This window comes from Poecilia latipinna, unplaced genomic scaffold (genome assembly GCF_001443285.1).
Source record: "Poecilia latipinna isolate Pla-1442-1.1 unplaced genomic scaffold, P_latipinna-1.0 Scaffold370, whole genome shotgun sequence".
Taxonomy (NCBI): Eukaryota; Metazoa; Chordata; class Actinopteri; order Cyprinodontiformes; family Poeciliidae; genus Poecilia; species Poecilia latipinna.
Window position 1 is genome coordinate 89,027 of NW_015112986.1, and position 18,298 is coordinate 107,324.

The 18,298-nt window shown below is 35.5% G+C and overlaps 1 protein-coding gene across 1 annotated transcript in view; it reads left to right on the plus strand.

The window, feature by feature from the left end:
* Positions 1-7,154: 7,154 nt before the first annotated feature.
* The window catches only part of fat2 (FAT atypical cadherin 2), a 102,129-nt gene continuing 90,985 nt past the window's right edge, over positions 7,155-18,298 (plus strand). Inside the window, exon 1 of the mRNA XM_015036480.1 lies at positions 7,155-7,365. The gene's annotated coding sequence lies outside the window, so the exon portion shown is untranslated. The remainder of the gene's footprint in view (positions 7,366-18,298) is intronic.

Sequence of the window (18,298 nt, forward strand, 5' to 3'; positions counted from 1 at the left end):
CTGGAGACTTGTGGGGATGACTTGTGGCGACAGTCATGCTTTCACTAAACATCAATCTGAATGTGACAGAGTGGAACAAGAGGAGGACACGGCTGAACTGAAGGACTCGAACGTTTACACAGATATCAGCTTAATTGAAAACTTGCTTCCCCCGGTGAACTAGTCGTGACAAAAGCTCAACATTAACTCCAGGTATTTTCTTAAATTCTCTAATAAAATCACTTAAGGTCTTTTTTATTGTTCTATGGTCTTCATTTGAAACTTAACCCAAAAGTTAGCTGCTAAGTCTAAATTGCATCCTATTTTTTGAAAGAAAAACAACAACAAAAAAAGTAACAATTTTAAATTTTTTGACACTAGCAAAAATGACCAATGACTACATTTGGTAATTTTATGACCAAAAAATATATATATTATAGATTTCAGGATTTATTACTTTTTGTCACCACTAGAAAAACATGGTTGCTTTTCTTATGTTTGCAAAAAAAATGAAAATCAAGAGGTTGTTTATTGTCTCATAAACAGTAAAAGTGGGTGGTTTTTACTTGTTGTATCAGTATTCTTTAATAGTATGAGGTGAACTGCACATTAGGGTATTTTACTTGATTGGTCAACTGGTTGGGTAAAAGTCGCATCAAAAAAATTCTAACTAAATGTTGCAAAGTCTGAATCATGCCTAGATTTTACTATTGCGGTATCAACAGTTTAGTCTCAGATGACAAGTTCTGGCCAGTGCATGTTGGTGACAAGATTAAGGTGGAGTTTAATTGTTGTTTTGGCATTTTCTATAATAATGGATTTAAAGAAGCAATTTACTTTTACAGTCCAAAGAAACAACTGCTTCTATCTGCACATCATATCACAGAAGGGTCCAATTTGAACCAGTTATCTTTGCATCACAGCAGAAAACTTATTTCCACTAAAATGATGTTCATTGCCCGTGAGATTATGATACTTGACATTTGAATCTGTCTGTTTTTGGCAGATTCTGTCATTTTCAACTGGTTTGATTTGCTAGAGCTCCTTACACTTATGTCTCTTGTTCAAAATTTGACCCAAACACAGAGAAAACATTCATGGCTCTGTGTTACCTTCACTCGCACTGAAGACCTCTGACAGCCCTGACATATTAGCAAGTAGAGAACCTGCCTGTGCATCTCTGAACATGATTTGTTTCACCCTGCAAATAACGTTGGCTTTTACACAATCTGATTGGTGGTCTCTGCAAATCAAGATAGAGACATTTTGTTTCTGCTCACGAGAGTTTGCAACATTCCTTTGGTAGTAATATGTATTTATTTATTTTTTTCCTCACAGCTCTGCATGTGTAGTTTAGTATAATCTGACACCATAGCGCCCCAAGCATAATAAACTACTGACAGGCGAAATAGACACAAAAAAAAATAACACACACAAAAAAAACATTGATTTTCTTATTACAGAGGTTGCTGGCAGTCAGTTGGATATGTTGAGCAATAAGTGAACATTTTGTCTTTGAAGACCATGTGCTGCAAGCAGAAAAACTGGCAAGCTTAAGGATTTCAGATAGGGTGCCTGCAGTCAAATTGTGATGGACAGAAAAATAATTGTAGGTATTTGTGTGGTTTTCATATGGAACTGTAGATATGTTCATGATGAATATTAGTTATCAATAATAAAATTAGAGTGTTATCACGGAGCAACAAAAGATGGGTTTGTTCTGTTTGCTCAGCAGCTCAAAAGACAGTTTTATCTGGATGTTGTGGTGATTTGGTATTTACTCATCTACACTTAACAGCTTCATTAAACATGAACTTTGACCTGCAAAAGACTTGCTCACCAGCTGTGATTCCTGATTGTTCTTGTTATCTGATGCAGTAGAATACTCACATTCAGAAATAACATTTTAAAGCAGGAATTATGCTTCATGAGTTATTTTACAAATATGATTTAAAACATTATTTGAGTTGAATTATGAGAAAATGAAAACAAATTAGTCAATAAAAAAGTTACTCCTTTTAATTATTTCAGGAGCTCGTTGCTCTGTCATTTAGGATTTTAAATTATGGGGCAAAAGTTGTAATTATTCAAATTATTTTGGAACTCCAAACTACGAACGCTGCATGCAGCTGTGTAGAGGTCTCTGTGGGCACCTGAGTAAAAACAGTGGCTTTTGAATCTAGTCACATTGTTTATCTGAATCCTAAATTATGACCTATTGCCACCAGCATCCATATTTATACAGGAAAATAACTAATATCTGATCAGCTTTCCCAATATGTTTCTGAGTCTTGCCTGTCAGAAACTAATTTTAGTTGCAGAGTGATACACTTTTTTTTTTATTTTGTTGTTAGACCAAACATCTTATAAAATATGCATGCATTCATCTGCAGTAAATATATATTTTTTGGAAGACTTATGTAGGAAAAATGTAAGTACAAACATTTAACCAAAATATGATCAGTATTTCCAAATTAAGTGTATACTAATATTCCTCTTCAGCTTTTTAAGACAGCAAACTGGTAAAAAGTCACTTTTCCAAGATCTCTTTACAGTTGAACAAATAAAATAAAATGCAGTGCACAAAAAATAAATCTTGAAGATGAAATTTCAGAATTAAAGACCCTGAAACATAAATTGGGGACTGCAGCCATTTTGGCAAAGCGTTGAAAGGACTTAACCTGGGATTCTTGGGCTATTTAAGGCTTGAAAAAATTGTGTTGTGTTAAAGATAAACATTTTGTTTTTAATAATTTTGTTTGTTTATATATTTGTCCAATATTGTGGTTAAACAACATTGTATTTCTTAACATTTAACGTAAGATATCAAGACCAAAGCTCTGCACTTCAATTACAAACAGTCACCAATTAAATAACTGCTGTAGTAGCATTGTGGTTGGGTGGCATTAAAACTTCTAGAGTTTTACAGTATTGTGTAGCCCAGGTCCAGCTTATCGACATTTAAAATATGTCTGAATTCAATCGCATCGTTAACAAATTCAAATTACTTTTTACTTCTACATTTAGCGTAGGAAAAGAATGTATTCCACACCAAGCATACACAAAGAATTAAAAGGAAAGCATGATTCCCTTCAAACATGTCAAATAAATGTTTTTATGTATATCACAGACTTTGGTTCTGTTCAGTCATTGGATTGTCATAGTGAAACTGTAGTTATGAGGCATAAATCAGACATTTACTTGGTGTTAAGGGACATTGGTGACATTTTACCCAACTGTAAGTCAGTCAGAAGAACATAATAATCAGCTGAGCGACCCCCACTGTAGATGCAAATGTTGAGCAGTATGGAGTCAGCAGCATGATGTAGCAGCAGCAGGCTGCGTAAGGTGGATTTGAGCCTTCATTTCCTCCAGGCTCTCCTGCTCTCGGCTCAGGTTCACCTGCTGCCAGTGGCTTCGTGCCCACCTTCTGTTGGTGTTTATTTCTAGATCACGCCTCCTCCCTTGTTTTTCCCTGATCATCTGTCTTCCTCTCTTCTCCTTTATCATCCTCTCTACCTCAATGTCCACCTCTTTGTAACCCACATTTTCAATCTTCAATCGGCTTGATTTTACCTCTTATTCTTATCAGCTCCTGCGCTCCTCTGTTTCCCATTTTGTTTTTGTTTATCCCCACTCCATCTCTCATTGCCATTCTTTCTTCATCAGCTTGTAATTCACAAACTGTTTGTCATTCTCAGTCTCCCCTGAGATTTCTGCTCTTCTTTAGTTGCTCTTCAGATCTGTGATTAAGTTACATTTAATTTTTATTTAATAATTTGTTCTTCCTACTTTATAGACCTGTGTCTCATTATTTCCAAAGATTTTCTTTGGATTACAGAGGTTTAAAAGTAACCCTATAGTTTAGCATTATTTCACGTTAAATGTTAATCTTCACCAGATAGTTCATAGGTATTGTCATTGGGGAGTGTTGAATCAATTGACCTTGTTAGGAATGTAAAGACATTTATTCAGCATTTTTGCTTTTTTTAGGGCTATTTTTTTCTCCTCAGCTATGTAAAATAGTTGAGCTTTTGTTTTGGTGACAGTTGCCCACTGATGAGGTTCGAGATGGGAGAGCCACTTTCATCCACATCCTGTGCTGGCAAAACATTTTAATTTCTGCATTGAAAGGGTAAAGCTTGCTGTGAAGCCAACTCTCTGTGAAATAAAACACTGTTTAAAGCCACTGGGGTGAGATGGGCCATAAATATGAAAATGAAAACTCAAAATGGAACCTCAAGGCTCTTCAAACCCTATTTTATGCTTACTTTATATATTTCCCCACTGAAACAAATTATGTGACACTTTAGTCAATTGGTTTCTTGATATAAGCTAAGTATTAATTCCAATTTTATTCTACACAGACAAAACAAAGAAATAATCATCATCTCTGTTAACAAATGGCATGAATTTAGTTTGGACTGCTCCATATCATTTGAGAAGAAGTTGACTCTAAATTGTTTAAACCAATGAAGGAACACAATCATAAATTCATATAATAGTTTTTCTCTATCTTATCAAATAACATCAATGTCGTTTAAGCTATGCTAAACAGATACAAAGCAGTGTAGAAAATATACTGATTTACTTCAGTTTTAGCTCCACTGTACTTGCTAAAAGTTCATGTTAAAAATCTGTCAACAAAACCTAAAATACAGCTTTAGGTCCTTCATAAAGCAAACAGTTACTGATGACTGAACATTATCTCCTTTCTCACCTCATCTCATCTTGTAGTTAAACTTGAAGGTGATTTTTCTACATTTTCTTGACCGTGAACTTCTTCGTTTATAGAGATTGTATTATATGTGCTTTTCAGGGTATCGAGATTTGCATGAATATTTAGCTTCAAATCACAAAAATCTACACTGTCTATCTTTAATTTTTTTAATCCAGGAAAGTTGAAGGACAAGACTTTTGAAACTGTGATGAACTTGGTTAGCTGATTCTATTTTTAGTTGTTTTAAACCTCTTCATGTAGAAAACGTCTACATGGAGAGCGTGAAGATAAAAATATTTTCATGTTTGTCTTTTCTGCCTTTGATTAGTTAACACAAAATCGACTGTCTTTTTGCATCTTGCAGCATAACACTGTGAAAAGAAGTGTCTTATTCCTTTTTTCATTATTATTTAGGACCAAGAACTGATTACTATATTTTGTCTAATTTGTTTTACTTTGACGTTTTTGAAATTACTCTAAATTGTTTTTTAGATGTCACAGAAAATTGGACAGTTCTTTAGTGCTGAAAACTGAAAATCATAGCAACTTTTTTGAGGTCACGTCATACATTCACACTGTTTAGACTTGTTGTAGAGGAAACCTTCTATATAAAAAAAGTATTTAATTTTTAGTCCATTGATGCAATGAGTATTTTACACATAATTAGTCTATTAGTCAGAAAACATTTTTTCTGTGAATCATAAAAGGTCTAAAATATTTTTTCTTGTTCATAAGCCCTAATTTATTTTGATGACCTAGAGAACGTAATCAGTGGTCATTGTTAGGTAATTGTTAGTGGATATTCAGGTTTTCAGGTCTTCATAAAATTACTTAATGTTTCTTGAGCCTGACATGATAAACACAGAAGATACACCTCCCACAAAATCCATTGTTCTCCCCCCTCATTCCTAACCATTAATGGCCCTGAGCTAGGACTTACAGAGCTGTGTAAACTGCTTACCTGCAGGGTTTACACAACAGCAACACAAAAGCCTGATGAGTCTGTTGCAAACACAGACAAACAGTGAATAACCCCCATCTTTATTAGGTTTTAATCATAGTAATACCCATAATCATCAGTTCAGAAAAGATGACTCTGTGTGTGGCCTCCATTAAAAGTTTACTTTTGTGAACAAAAAGCACAATTTTCAGAACCGCTTTTTCGAATAAAAAGAGTTTCTTTTGCCTGACAAAGCAGTGACTCAACAACTGAAGGTGGGTTTTTCAATATTTTGTGTTTATAAGCTGAAAGGAAAATACTTTAGTGAATTAATTTAGTTGTTTTGCAGCCCAGTACTTAACCATTTTGCCTAATTTATTTCTCAGTTAAATTATTTACAATTAAGTCTGCTTATCAAAAGGTACAGTATATTCAAATAGTTAATTGCTACAAAGTAGACTATTGTTTTGATAATGGATTGATATCTTGGTATGATTTTATGTGTGTACAGGCTGCAAACCTATTTCTCAATAAGAAAATACTTTTAACTGGTAAATACATTGTTATAATCATTGTTTTTTTCTCTTCTCACCTACCAATAACACATTTTTAAACTCACAACCAGAAGGTGGCAGTAATGTACCAAGTTGTTTGCAAACTAGTGATGGGAACGGCAGATAATTTGAGTGTACTGAATTTCTAGAATTAGTATTTTAAAAGGACCCGTTCACCAGATCACACAATTCATTCTTGCTGAATTGAACAAAACCTCTTCCATCACAACCGTCGTACAGGACAACTTAGAAAGTGATCCGTTCACGCTACAATACGGCAGCACTCGTTTCTTCAAGCTAAAGGCTAATGTTTTGATGAGGCTAATGTTTTATGTAAGTCACATAAAAACAAACACACACACGTCCCCATCCCTATTATCTTAACACAAGTACAAAAAATAATGAAAACAAGAGGAAAGAAGACATATATATATTTTTTGTATTATTTTATTTTCATTTCAGTGGAATATAACATTTTAATACTCCCGTGGTCTTAGTGCAAAGTGCTGCAAATATCATGGTTGGACAGAGGGAATGCAAGGATGGAGGCATCTCGTCAGACCGTCAGTTCCCAAAACCACACAAAAAAACCTTGTAAAGACACACACAAGGTCAGTGCGCTTTCACATTATGCAATAATGCAATACAGCGGGCCTCTTGTAAAGAAACTATTACACACACGCATTAATTGTCGGAAAAAGGGGAATTACAAGGTGAGAAATGCTATAAACATAAACTCACACACACGCACGGGCGCTGGTATGTACACATCCACAGAAGCAAGACAAATTTGGCTTTGGTCCAAAGGCCTGAGCCCACAGGCAAGAAAAGCGGGAGGCCCACAATCTGGGCACATGGAGGGAGCGTGTGCGTGTGTGTGTGCGTGTGTGTGAGGGTGTGAGAGGAGGGACAGTCAAAAGTGGGTGGAGTGGATGGAGATCCTGAGGGAGGTTTTGAGATGTCTCAGTAGCTCTCTATTGCAGCAACTTTGAAGGAGCTAACACCAACTTGAACAACTTCACATGAGTGTATTTCTTTTTCTCAATGGACTGCACACTACAGCTCTGTGGGAGTATGCTGGTTGTCACCATGCTGTCAGAGTTTTCTTTAAGTTCCTGAAGCGTTTGCAAGGGAGAAAGTATTCCTGGAAGAGTCGCCTAACTGGACCTCAGGCAAGTTTACTGCTACACTCCAATTCACACTGTTTATTATGAAGAGAGCCTCCGCTATTTAGTTGTAATGTAATACTAAACACTGTTCTGGAGGAGGTATAAACAGTAAAGTTGCTCTACAACTGGAGCAAAACCTTTTAAATGTTACTCAACCGAACATGTTGGTTTCTCTTCAAGATGCTTTTTTAAAATCACAGTGAATTATCTGGCATGTTTGGGTGACTCCAAGAACTATATGTTTCCTTGGAATTTTAAACCTGACATTTGCATGAGAACAGTAAAGAGCTCTGACATGCTTTACGCAAGTCAGTGCATGCAGTTCCACTCATCTAAAACGTCTTCCTCCTTGCTTTTCGTTTTTCAACTTTCACCTGGTTCACTTTGTGAGAAACTGAATTGCTCAATCAGATTGGAGCATGTGCACAAATCTTTTGCAGCGACAGGACAAGATGAACCTTTTTTTCAATTCAGAAGTTGGTTTGGTCTTGAGGTGAAAGTGTACCCTCTGGCTTCTGTCACTTTCCTGCAAGGTCTGCTTGCACTGCATTCACACATTGAAGGAGGTGTGTGTGTGTGATGAATGGACACTCAGATGACCTCCAAATATGGTCAACTCACTACTTTAATAACGACAAATTATGTTCCTAATGCAAATTGCTCTTTTTGTTCAAACATCTTTTGTAAGAAAATCCAGGTGTTGCTTTGCTTAGCCTTTTGAAGAATAAAGGTAAATCACAGTTTTCATTTAGTTTAGATTACTTGCCCATGGTTATAGTCTGACTTATGGAATTTTACATTATTTTTTAATAATTGTTGAAATATTACAACTAACTTGCTCAGAGCACTGCGTGTTTACAAAGAGTTTTCTACTACCCTCACAGGTGATTTTAAGGGAAAACTAAAACTGGTTGATGGCTGATAATGTGTTTGATAGGATTTTTTGAGAAAAAGAATGAACAAAGCTGCCAGCAGTAAAATGAGCGATTCGCCATCAGATGAACCTGCTGGACTTTTGAGGTGTATTTCTGTCTAAATTGGAGATATTTAATCAACCAAGTGAAAACCTCAGTATTTTAAAACTAGACCCGTCTACCCTGTCCACTCCAGCTCTACTCCTGTTGTCAGAATGAATGGCAGGGAAGCGAACTAGGAATCCTGCAGAGGTATTTCTTGACCCTTTCTGTAATTATGGCCTTCGTTGTAAGACTGGGCGTGGGTGCTTATTTGTGTGTGGGGTCCGTTTAACTCAAAGGAACATCTTCGACCTTTCCACTCAACCCCTCACCCTTCACTTGGCATGACCTAACCCTGTAGACAGCAGTCTGTTTCACACAGAGATAAAATTGTATCGTCGGAAAGGATACCAACTATATATGCTGCTCTAGTTTGGGCCGTCAAACGTGATAGAAACGTCACAAATGGACCAGCCATTTTGGTGTCCACTCTTACAAACTGAAACTGATCCATCTCTGACACCACTTTGGGATCAAGGTAACTAGTTCAGGACGAGGTTCAAATCTTAAGTTGTTTTTTGACATGCTTACCTTATTGCTTCCGGTGGACTAACAGCTCTTCACTGTGTGTAGGATGACACAGTGTTAAGAAAACATAATGCAATCACCAGATAGACTTCTACTGACTCATGATTTCATCACTATTTTTATTATTTTTAATCTAGTGCCCAAAAGAGTCCTCTATTTTTATAAACTTAATGTTATATAAATTATGTGGTTTGTTCCACTGCTTGTGTGTGTGGTGAATTTCAGAGACAATGTAACTCTTTGTTAACTTATTGCTAAAAGAGAGTAATTCCATATCATAATTCTGAGAAATCAGAATCATTTGGTTGGCTTTCGTAAAACTGTGTGTACCCAGGAGCTTAATATAACTATTCTAGTCCTCAAAACATTTAATCTTTGGAGTTTGTATTGGTAGGATATGCTTAAGGCTTCATATAAAAGAGCAGAGTTAATGCTAAAACCTGTCATATTTGTTTCTGCACAGGTTATTTGACTCAGATTTGATGTATGACCTGCAAAACTTTATTGAGCCATCCAGATAGCATGATGAAGCACCTGACAGGCTTTTCCTACCTGGACTATTTTCAATTTCACAGTTCATAAGATATTGTGTCGACAGTAACATTCTGCTGCTCCTTTATGCAGAGCTTATCAGAGCAGAAGAAAATCGAAGGCACTGAAATCCAAAATAAGAGTCATCCAAACCTAAAAAAAAACAAAAAAAAACATTTATATGAAAACCAAATACATTAAATTGAGTAGTAAAGATGCTCAGGAGTTGATTGGATGCCTTAAACTCCTGCTGTTGGTTAACTGCTTTTGGACCAGAAAAGCAGGGACTTATTACAGGACAACCTCAAAGATTAAGTTAAAGCCTTACTTACTGTGGGTGTGAGAGAGGTAAAGTGAACGCCACGCCCCTCTCTAATTCCAGACAGGGGTTAGCATCATAACCTCGCCCTAACTTAATCCAAGAAGTCTGATCTCAGTGAACTCCAACAATGGCATTGACTGTGAAAGTAAAATAAAACAGAGAAAAAAGTGTTGGTACTTTTGAGGTTATGCAATATGGTTAAGTTTTTATGGTTGTGGAGACAGAAAACATATTTTGCTTTGTTAAAACGTGACCCAAATTTCCTTAATTGAAGTAAAACAGGCATGGAAAATTGACCATTTAATCCCACCTGCAACAATTGTTGCCAGACATTTTTTCTAGCTTCTGAACCTCTAAAATAATTGGTTTGACTTTTAGCAACTAATTTAAGTTTTTAAATCAAATAATAGAGTGTCTACTCTAAGCAACATCAATTCCATGTAGTGTGAAAGGTCACATGACCAGACCTCTTTACTTCCTGCCTGTAATGCTGGGCAAAAAAAGGGATTAAACGGGTTAAGATTGTGCCTTCAAAGTGGTTGTAATGTCATCTTTTTGATAAAGTCAACAGGAGAATAAATCTTACTGCCAACTGGAGTCATTAGCTCAGAAGTCAGAGGTCAGAGCTGTGAACTGATAAGAATCATTCAGGAAAAAGTAATAAAGTGAGAACAAAGTGCTTGAAGGCATTTCTTTCAAATAACAAGACAGAGAGACTTGTCCAGCCCTAACCCCCAAATATCACCCAAAGACTTATTTGTTGGTTAAAAGAAGGAAGACCTCTTTATGTGCTTATATAATCAGGCACATTGCATGTTTGTTTTTACAGAATCATCAGTACCTTCAATTATCTTATGCTTGATTTGCAAATTATTGTACAACCAGGAGTAACGATGCAGTCGTTAGGAACACAAAAATTACAATAATTACAATAATTATACTACACACTCAGCTGAACCAACTGAGTCACACTACGATGGCTGTGAACAGTGTTTAATGTGCACTCATTAGCATTAACCCAAACAATTGAAAAGGCGAAAATGATATGCTGAAACATCAACTTTCTGAAGTAAAACATGAATGTTGGACAAAATCTGGATAATCCCAATATTTACTTGAATCAACCCGTTTAGGATCATCACTACTGTTGAATTACTTTTAGCTCATTTAAAATAATTTTTATAAGTTTTTTTAGTATCAGACCTTGCCAGTCTGAGTAAATAAAAAAAAAAAAACTGTTTTCAATTGATCATTTCATTTCCTGGCCTGGTGTCATAAAGTAATTGCCCCCTTTACCTAATAACTGGTTGTGCAACTCTTGGCGCCAACGACTGTTTTCAACTGTTGGCAATAACTAGCAATCGGTCTTTAAATTCCTTGTGGAGGATCTCTGGCCCACTCTTCTTTGTGAGAATATTTTTGATTTAGCAACATTGCAAGGTTTTTGACAATGATTGGCTTTTTCAAGGTCACAGACAATGAAGCACCACATCACTCTCATTTTGCATTACCCAAATGTGTTCAAGACTGAGTTTGTGAACTGCTGACTGTAACCAACCATTTCTAGTGAAGAATCCATGGTTCCATCAATGACAGTGAATCTTCCTGAAGCAGAAAAGAGTCTTCAAACTATCACAGAACTACCATAATTGTGACTGTTGGCAAATGTGAGAATCAAAGGGAGTGGTTTTGTCCCTGACATTCTCAAATTTTACATTGTTTCTTGCTTATTGTTTAATCCTGAACAGTGATTTTTAAGAGAGAAAATTGAAGTCTATGATGCTTTAGATGTTATTCTGCATTCCTGTTGATACAAGACACTTTGGTGTAATAATCTAAATGTCAAAATTCATATAAGTTTTATTACTAAATCTGCCTTTTGTCAGACAAAAAAGGAAGCTAAAAGTTATTTATAAGCAAGAGTAAAGAATAAATCAGACATTTGTCACAAGTGCCCCTGGATTATTGTTACGGCCTCTTCACCTGCCTTTTAAATTCAGCTTTACAGTTATTATAAAACACAGGCACTGAAAGGTCAAAGCATAATACATAAAACTTTGGACTTGCAACCTGTAGAAACCAGAATCAAATTTAAAATCCTTTACTTGTGCTCAAAGCATTAAATCGCTTGCTCCTCATTATACAAGAGATATGCTAATTTGGTATCCATCTATAAAATTATTGCTATCCATAAGCAATGATAATTTAGTTACATGTTGTTTTTTTTTTTTTTTTTTTTTTTCAAATCAGGGTAAGCTGTGATTTGCATTTGTCTTTGGATGGAATGAAATTCATGCCTTGCATGTCTTGCATACCAATACATGCATGTCTTGGTGTGCGTGTATGCAATTATAGCTTGTGGATGTGTGTGGGTAAATGTTATTACCTTGTTCTAATACCTTGTATGTTTTTACATAAAATGAGCTACATAAGCAGTCTTTGAAATAGCTTTGTTTTATTTTCCAGTGAGACAAATGTCAATCACTTTGCTTTTGACCTGTTCTTGAGCTTCTTTAGATGTTTTTTTTTATATATACATTTTTCATGTTCTACTTCTTGTCGCCAAGTAGATTCTGTTCATCTGAGTTCTTGATTGTGCCGTTTTACCAGAAGTCAGGCCTGGGCCTGGCTAATGAAGTTGAACATAGCTGTCAGAGGAAAAATGGGGCCATTCAGCTGATTCATGATTTACCAAGGGGAGTGATCATATTTCCAGATGGTCAGGCTTCTTTATAGCTCTTTTATAAACCCATTATTTGGAAGGCTCTTCATAGATTTACTATAGTTATCTTTGTCCAATGTTTAAGTTTTTTGGCAACTATTTAAGCAAAAAGGAAAATGAAATTTATAATGGGAAAAATACTTTTTCATGGCACAGTACGTTGCATGAGTTCCTGCAGTTAGATTTAAATCAGGCTCTCCCACACAGCTGAGAATGATCCACTCTATTCCAAAGAAAGCAGTGAGTTTAACCAGCCCCTGATCATTTGCATCTAAACCTACATGTAGGAATTCAGAGAAATCATGACAGGTTCTTTTCAGCTGAAGAAATATATATATTTCTTCAGCTGAAATATATATATATATATATATATATTTCAGCTGAAATATATACACACACACACACACACACACACACACACACACACACATATGTGTGTGTGTGTGTGTGTGTGTGTGTGTGTGAACATTTGTATATTTTTGATCCAAATCAGCAACATATTTAATGAACAATAATTTAAAAATTTTATTAGAAATTCTTCCTTGTATCATTAATGTTTGCTGTAGCTTAACCACTCTTCCCTTGTGTCACTTTTCCAGACACAAGGGAACTTGAACATGGCCTGTAATGTTGATGATCTGCATGATTTTTTTTTTTTTTTTTTTTTGTTTTTTGTAACAATTTCTAATTTGAATGGAACCGCCTGCCATTAATTCTCACTGTAACATCTAATTGTCTACAATGACAGTTTGGGGTCATTTTTCTCTGTGATTCCCAGCAGAGATGAAAAGCATTCCCCATCTTTTGTATTCAAAAGAAAATGTTGCTTTATTCTTTCATCTTGATAAAAAAGTGAATAGTCAATAGACTGACACCAGGTGAATGCTCCTCGTCCCTCGTGGCCTAATATTCCATCACAAATTCATTACTGTCACGGATTGTACCTGTGTAAAGCCTAAAGGTGTTGTTTTCATAATAGATACAAAGGAAATTGAACTTGACAATCATGCAAATACAGAAGAGGACGCATTAATGACTGCACTAAAAACAATGAGGGATAACATATAAAAACAAATCTGTCATTTTCTAAAGAGGAAAACAGAAAGTAATTCCTAGCATGTAAAAAAAAAATCCACTCTAAGCAGTTCATCTTTTTACAAATAAAAATATGAAAATGTGGCATTTGCTCATATTCAGCTACTACTAAGTTTGATAGAGGGGATGGAGCTTTGCGGATGATTTCGTAGGCACTCATCTGACCAAAGCACCTTCTTCTTCATCTTTGCTCTGCTTCGCATGATCTTCAACCAGTAGTGAAAATGTAACTCATCCTTGTTTGATAACTGCCATGCAAATTTGGAAGACACCTGGCATGCAAATAAGGAAAAAGAAACTGCTATGATAAAATCTTATTCAGTCAACCTTGTATCTTAGCTGTGCGCATGTATCCTGTACTTTTCCACACAAAGTTAGCATGAAATCAGTGGAGTTTCTAATACCGTATTTCTATACAAACTATAGTGTTGTATAAAAAACAAACAATAGAGTTATTGTATATATTATATTTTTAGTTGAGAAAGAGAGATAAGTTTTACTGAAATAAGATATAAAGATGAATCTTAATTTGACTTTATAGAAATACGCACCAGATCTGTTTTTTCCTCCCCGTTTTTTAAAACACCCAGATCCAAAGCAGCTTCTTGATGTGATTACTGATATATTGTTAGAAACAAGTCGTCTTCTCTTCTTTCTTCTAAAAGACAGGGGTGTAATCACTTTGTTCCTTTTGTTGTTTTTTTTTTGTTGTTTTTCCAAAAAAACAGGAACAAACTTCATGTGATGAACACAATTGCACAGGCAGCAGCAAAAGGCATATAATGCTGTATCATTTTCAGAGACAAAAAAAAGACCATGATGTTTTTTATTCATCAACTATTTCAACACGTATCAGAACACAGACAGAGATAATGATAGCTGTACGGTGCGAACCCTTTACTCTCGTCTTATAGTTTTGTCATAGAGTTCTGGGTTTTCAGTGGCAGACTTGCAGGCATGCAGATGCTTGATTCATCTCATCAAAGTGGTTGTCATCACACAGGAAATGGATACCTTTTCAATGAATGCACTAAAGCTCTGTGCTGGAGAGAACAAGCTTGCATTGATGACCTGTTTTCTGAATATATTCTACTCCAAAATGCCACACAAGTTTTTATTTTTATTTAGTACTGAAAATAAAATAAGATTGCTGTCCGAAACATTAGGTTTTGGACCACAGTACAAAACAAATGTCCTTTGGAGTTGTATAAAGAGGTCAAGCTTCTCAGACAGCTACTGTCCAAGAACAATTCATCTTTAGCACAGTAAGATGCTTAAATGGTTCAGAACAGTAATCATAATCATAATAAAAGTAAGCCACACAAAAGACAAAAGTTCAGTCCGGGTGTATTTCGTTGACATTCAAATAAGTTATTTCTACAAAAAATGAGTTTTTACACTGAGGCAGGTGTCTTTTTTTGTAACTCATCTAAACACCTGGCAAATATCATAAGTCTTGATATTATAAAGTATTCTCAAAAAAAGAAAGCAATAAATGTGCTTTTGCCAAGCACTAAACGTTCATAACAAATGTACAATGTTTACACATTTAATGAAAATGAAATGGAAGTATTACCTTCAGACTGAACAACTATTCTTCTGTATTAGATTACTTGTAGAATGGCATCAATTATTTATCCTACCAGTCCTCCTCCATGAATATCTGCCTAGAGTGAACCAGTTGAGGGCTCTTGGTGTTTTATCCACTAGTTGTAGTAAGAGTAATGTAGACAGATCAGTACGGAAGAGGATAAGAAGATAAGGATAAGGAAGAGTTCTGACTAATCTCAGAATTCTGAGGAAAACTTCAGAATTCTGAGATTAGAATTCTGATGTTTTTCTTAGAATTCTGACTTTAATCAGGATTTCTTTCCAAGTCCAAACTGGAGAACAAGGGGAGACTCAAAGCTACCTGGAGGGACTAGATGTTCTGGGAATGTGCTTTTGAGGATAGTTCTTTCCTTAAAAGCACATATTTATGTCAGTGAAATGGTTAATATCATCAATATGAAAAGTTTGTGTGTTTATGTACTAAATAGTCAAATGGGTTTTAGTTTTAGAGGTAATGACAATTCAGAATTCATAAGTATAATTAATTTTGACTGACATGACAGGAGCAAACTATAATCTGAATGGCTAACACCTGCCCTGGTGGCCATACAGTGATGTGATGTTCCAGTGCTCTCTAACAAGGACCTGATAAGATTAAGTCTGCAATTTTATGAACTCTTATGCAGGTGATGAGGCTTAACCATTAAACATTTCGTATGCATCAAGATAAATTTGAATTCTAATATTCACTCAAGACAAAACCCAACTTTTGAAATGAAAAAGTGCATTGATTAATTTAACTAAGGAACAGAAATTTCCTCATTTGTGCAGATAAAAAAAATATTCCCAAGTTAAGACATGGACTAGTCAAAAACAAATCAATGAATGTTTAAAGCAATGTAATATAGCCCGGGACAATTGTATACCATGTGTCTTATTCCATTATTTTCATTATTTTTGTTCATCTAACAAGGGCAAATAAATGCAAAATTACCTCTTAAAAAATTGATCCAATGTACACAGATTTCTAGCAATATTTAATTTTCAACCTGTGTCCCTGTGTAGACTTCCAGGATTAAGATTTAAAAGTATATAGAAGTTTCCAATGTTACAACCAGTAAAACAATACATCAAAATTTAAAGAGACATTAAAAGTCAACAAAAGAATAGAAAATAAAAATGTGTAACAACGTAGGTCCATATGCTTCAGGATACATCTTTTGTGTACTTGCATTACATAGGTATCCATCCTTCCCACTGAAAACACGCACATAAATAACAGATAAAATGGAAACCCCATGATTAATGTCCTAATGTCTAGTTCACGGCTACCTCAGAATTTAGAAGCAGAATATTAATCTGCTTTCAGCATTTTAAATTGTGATACATGCTTCTTTAACTGTTTGAGTGTTTTTATTTCACATCAGAGACGAGTGTCATCTGCAGAGCTGTTGATGCTTCTTATAACATCCAGTATGTTATGAAAGCTGAACTTGCAGTGAAATCATGTTTAACCGAAAAATTGAGAATTACGTAATATACCTTATTTTCAAAAGCTGCATAGAAATAGAGGTCGATTGCAAGATCTACCAGCATATGTGTGCGTATCATGAATCTTTTTCTATACATGATATGAGAGATAAAATTAAAAATATTGAACCTGCTGGTGGTAATCCACTATGTCAAAAATATTTGGCCGAACAAGTGCTTTTAAACTTCAAAGAACTTGCCTGCATTGTGTTTAACAGTGTGTGAGTTTGTTGTAGGTTTCAACACAGCAGAAAGTACAAGCTGATCATGCTCTCACTGACAGACAGAGATCGTTGATGGGGTGAATAAAAGCTGCAAAAACAGTTCCCCTTCTATGCTGGGAGGCATGTGGGGTGATGTCGAAATGTGACCCAGCAAGCTGGAGCCGAACATGTGGCTGCAGGTCGATTGCTGGAGCACACAGAAGGAGGGAGGTGTTAGTTTGTTTGAGTTGAACCACAGTAACATCCTGAGGCCTCTGCCCTGCAGAGCTGTATCTTTTGATGAAAGGTTTTAGGAATAAACATGAAAAGATGTGAAAGTCACTGACAAGCTCAAAACTAGGAGAACAGAAAGTCAGTAGTTTTGTTTTTGTCAAGCTACGTGGTTTGAAAGACTCTGAACAGTCTAGGCGGCTTCCACACACCAAACCCATTTGCAGTTTATGAGAGCAAACATCTATTAGCCAGGGATGACAAAGCAAACAGGGCTGATTTGTTGGATTCATTACGTGTTTGATATAAGGTATATTATACTTGAACAGAACGGTGTTTGTAGTCAGACAGTAATCCATCTTCATCTCCTTCTTAAATCACCCTCCTCTGGTTGCTCATTAAAGGATTTACCTTTAGCTGAACAAATATTTGTATTTCTGCTGTGTGATATTGTGTTGCTAAAGAGCATTCAATGGTCTGCATTGTCATCAGGCAAGTTAAATTACAAGAAGTATAGGACCATTGGTCATTACTTGTACGTCAAAAGTCAATAAGATTAATATTAAAACTACCTTTAGTATTTTATAATGTATTCCGGTTTTACAAGACTTGTTTTGAATCGGGTTTAGTTTACTCTCAAATATGGTGCTGTTTATTACCAAATACTGTAAATTTTCCTTAATTAATATGCTTTCCATCACAATATACATCAAAATATGTTACATATAGTCTCAATGTATATTTAATGACATAGAATATTTATGCCATTAATCTATATCATTGAAATGGAGCACAAAGTCATATGTAAAAGCAAACATTGCAAAGTACGAGTAAGACACTTAGTGGTGGTAAAAGACAAAATATCTGGAAAAAAGTTCCGTGCTGTAGATCTGAAATGCCTTATTTTCCCTAAGCTTACAAGATTCTCTTGATAGAAGCTGAAATCCAAGTGGCACCATGACGGTTATAATCTGAATACCTGTCACCGAACGATTCGAGATAAAATCCCACATACCTGGAATCCATTACTGAAACCACCAGCGCCAGTCAAACACCTTCATGTTCAGCATATTGTGTACCAGAGCAGTGTTTTCGGATCCCACATGGATTACGGGTTTAAAATATGACACAGGTTTTTGTAAACATTCTTTGTTTACTTCTGTCACATTTATTCATATAACTGGGTGCTCCAGCAATATCAGAGTGG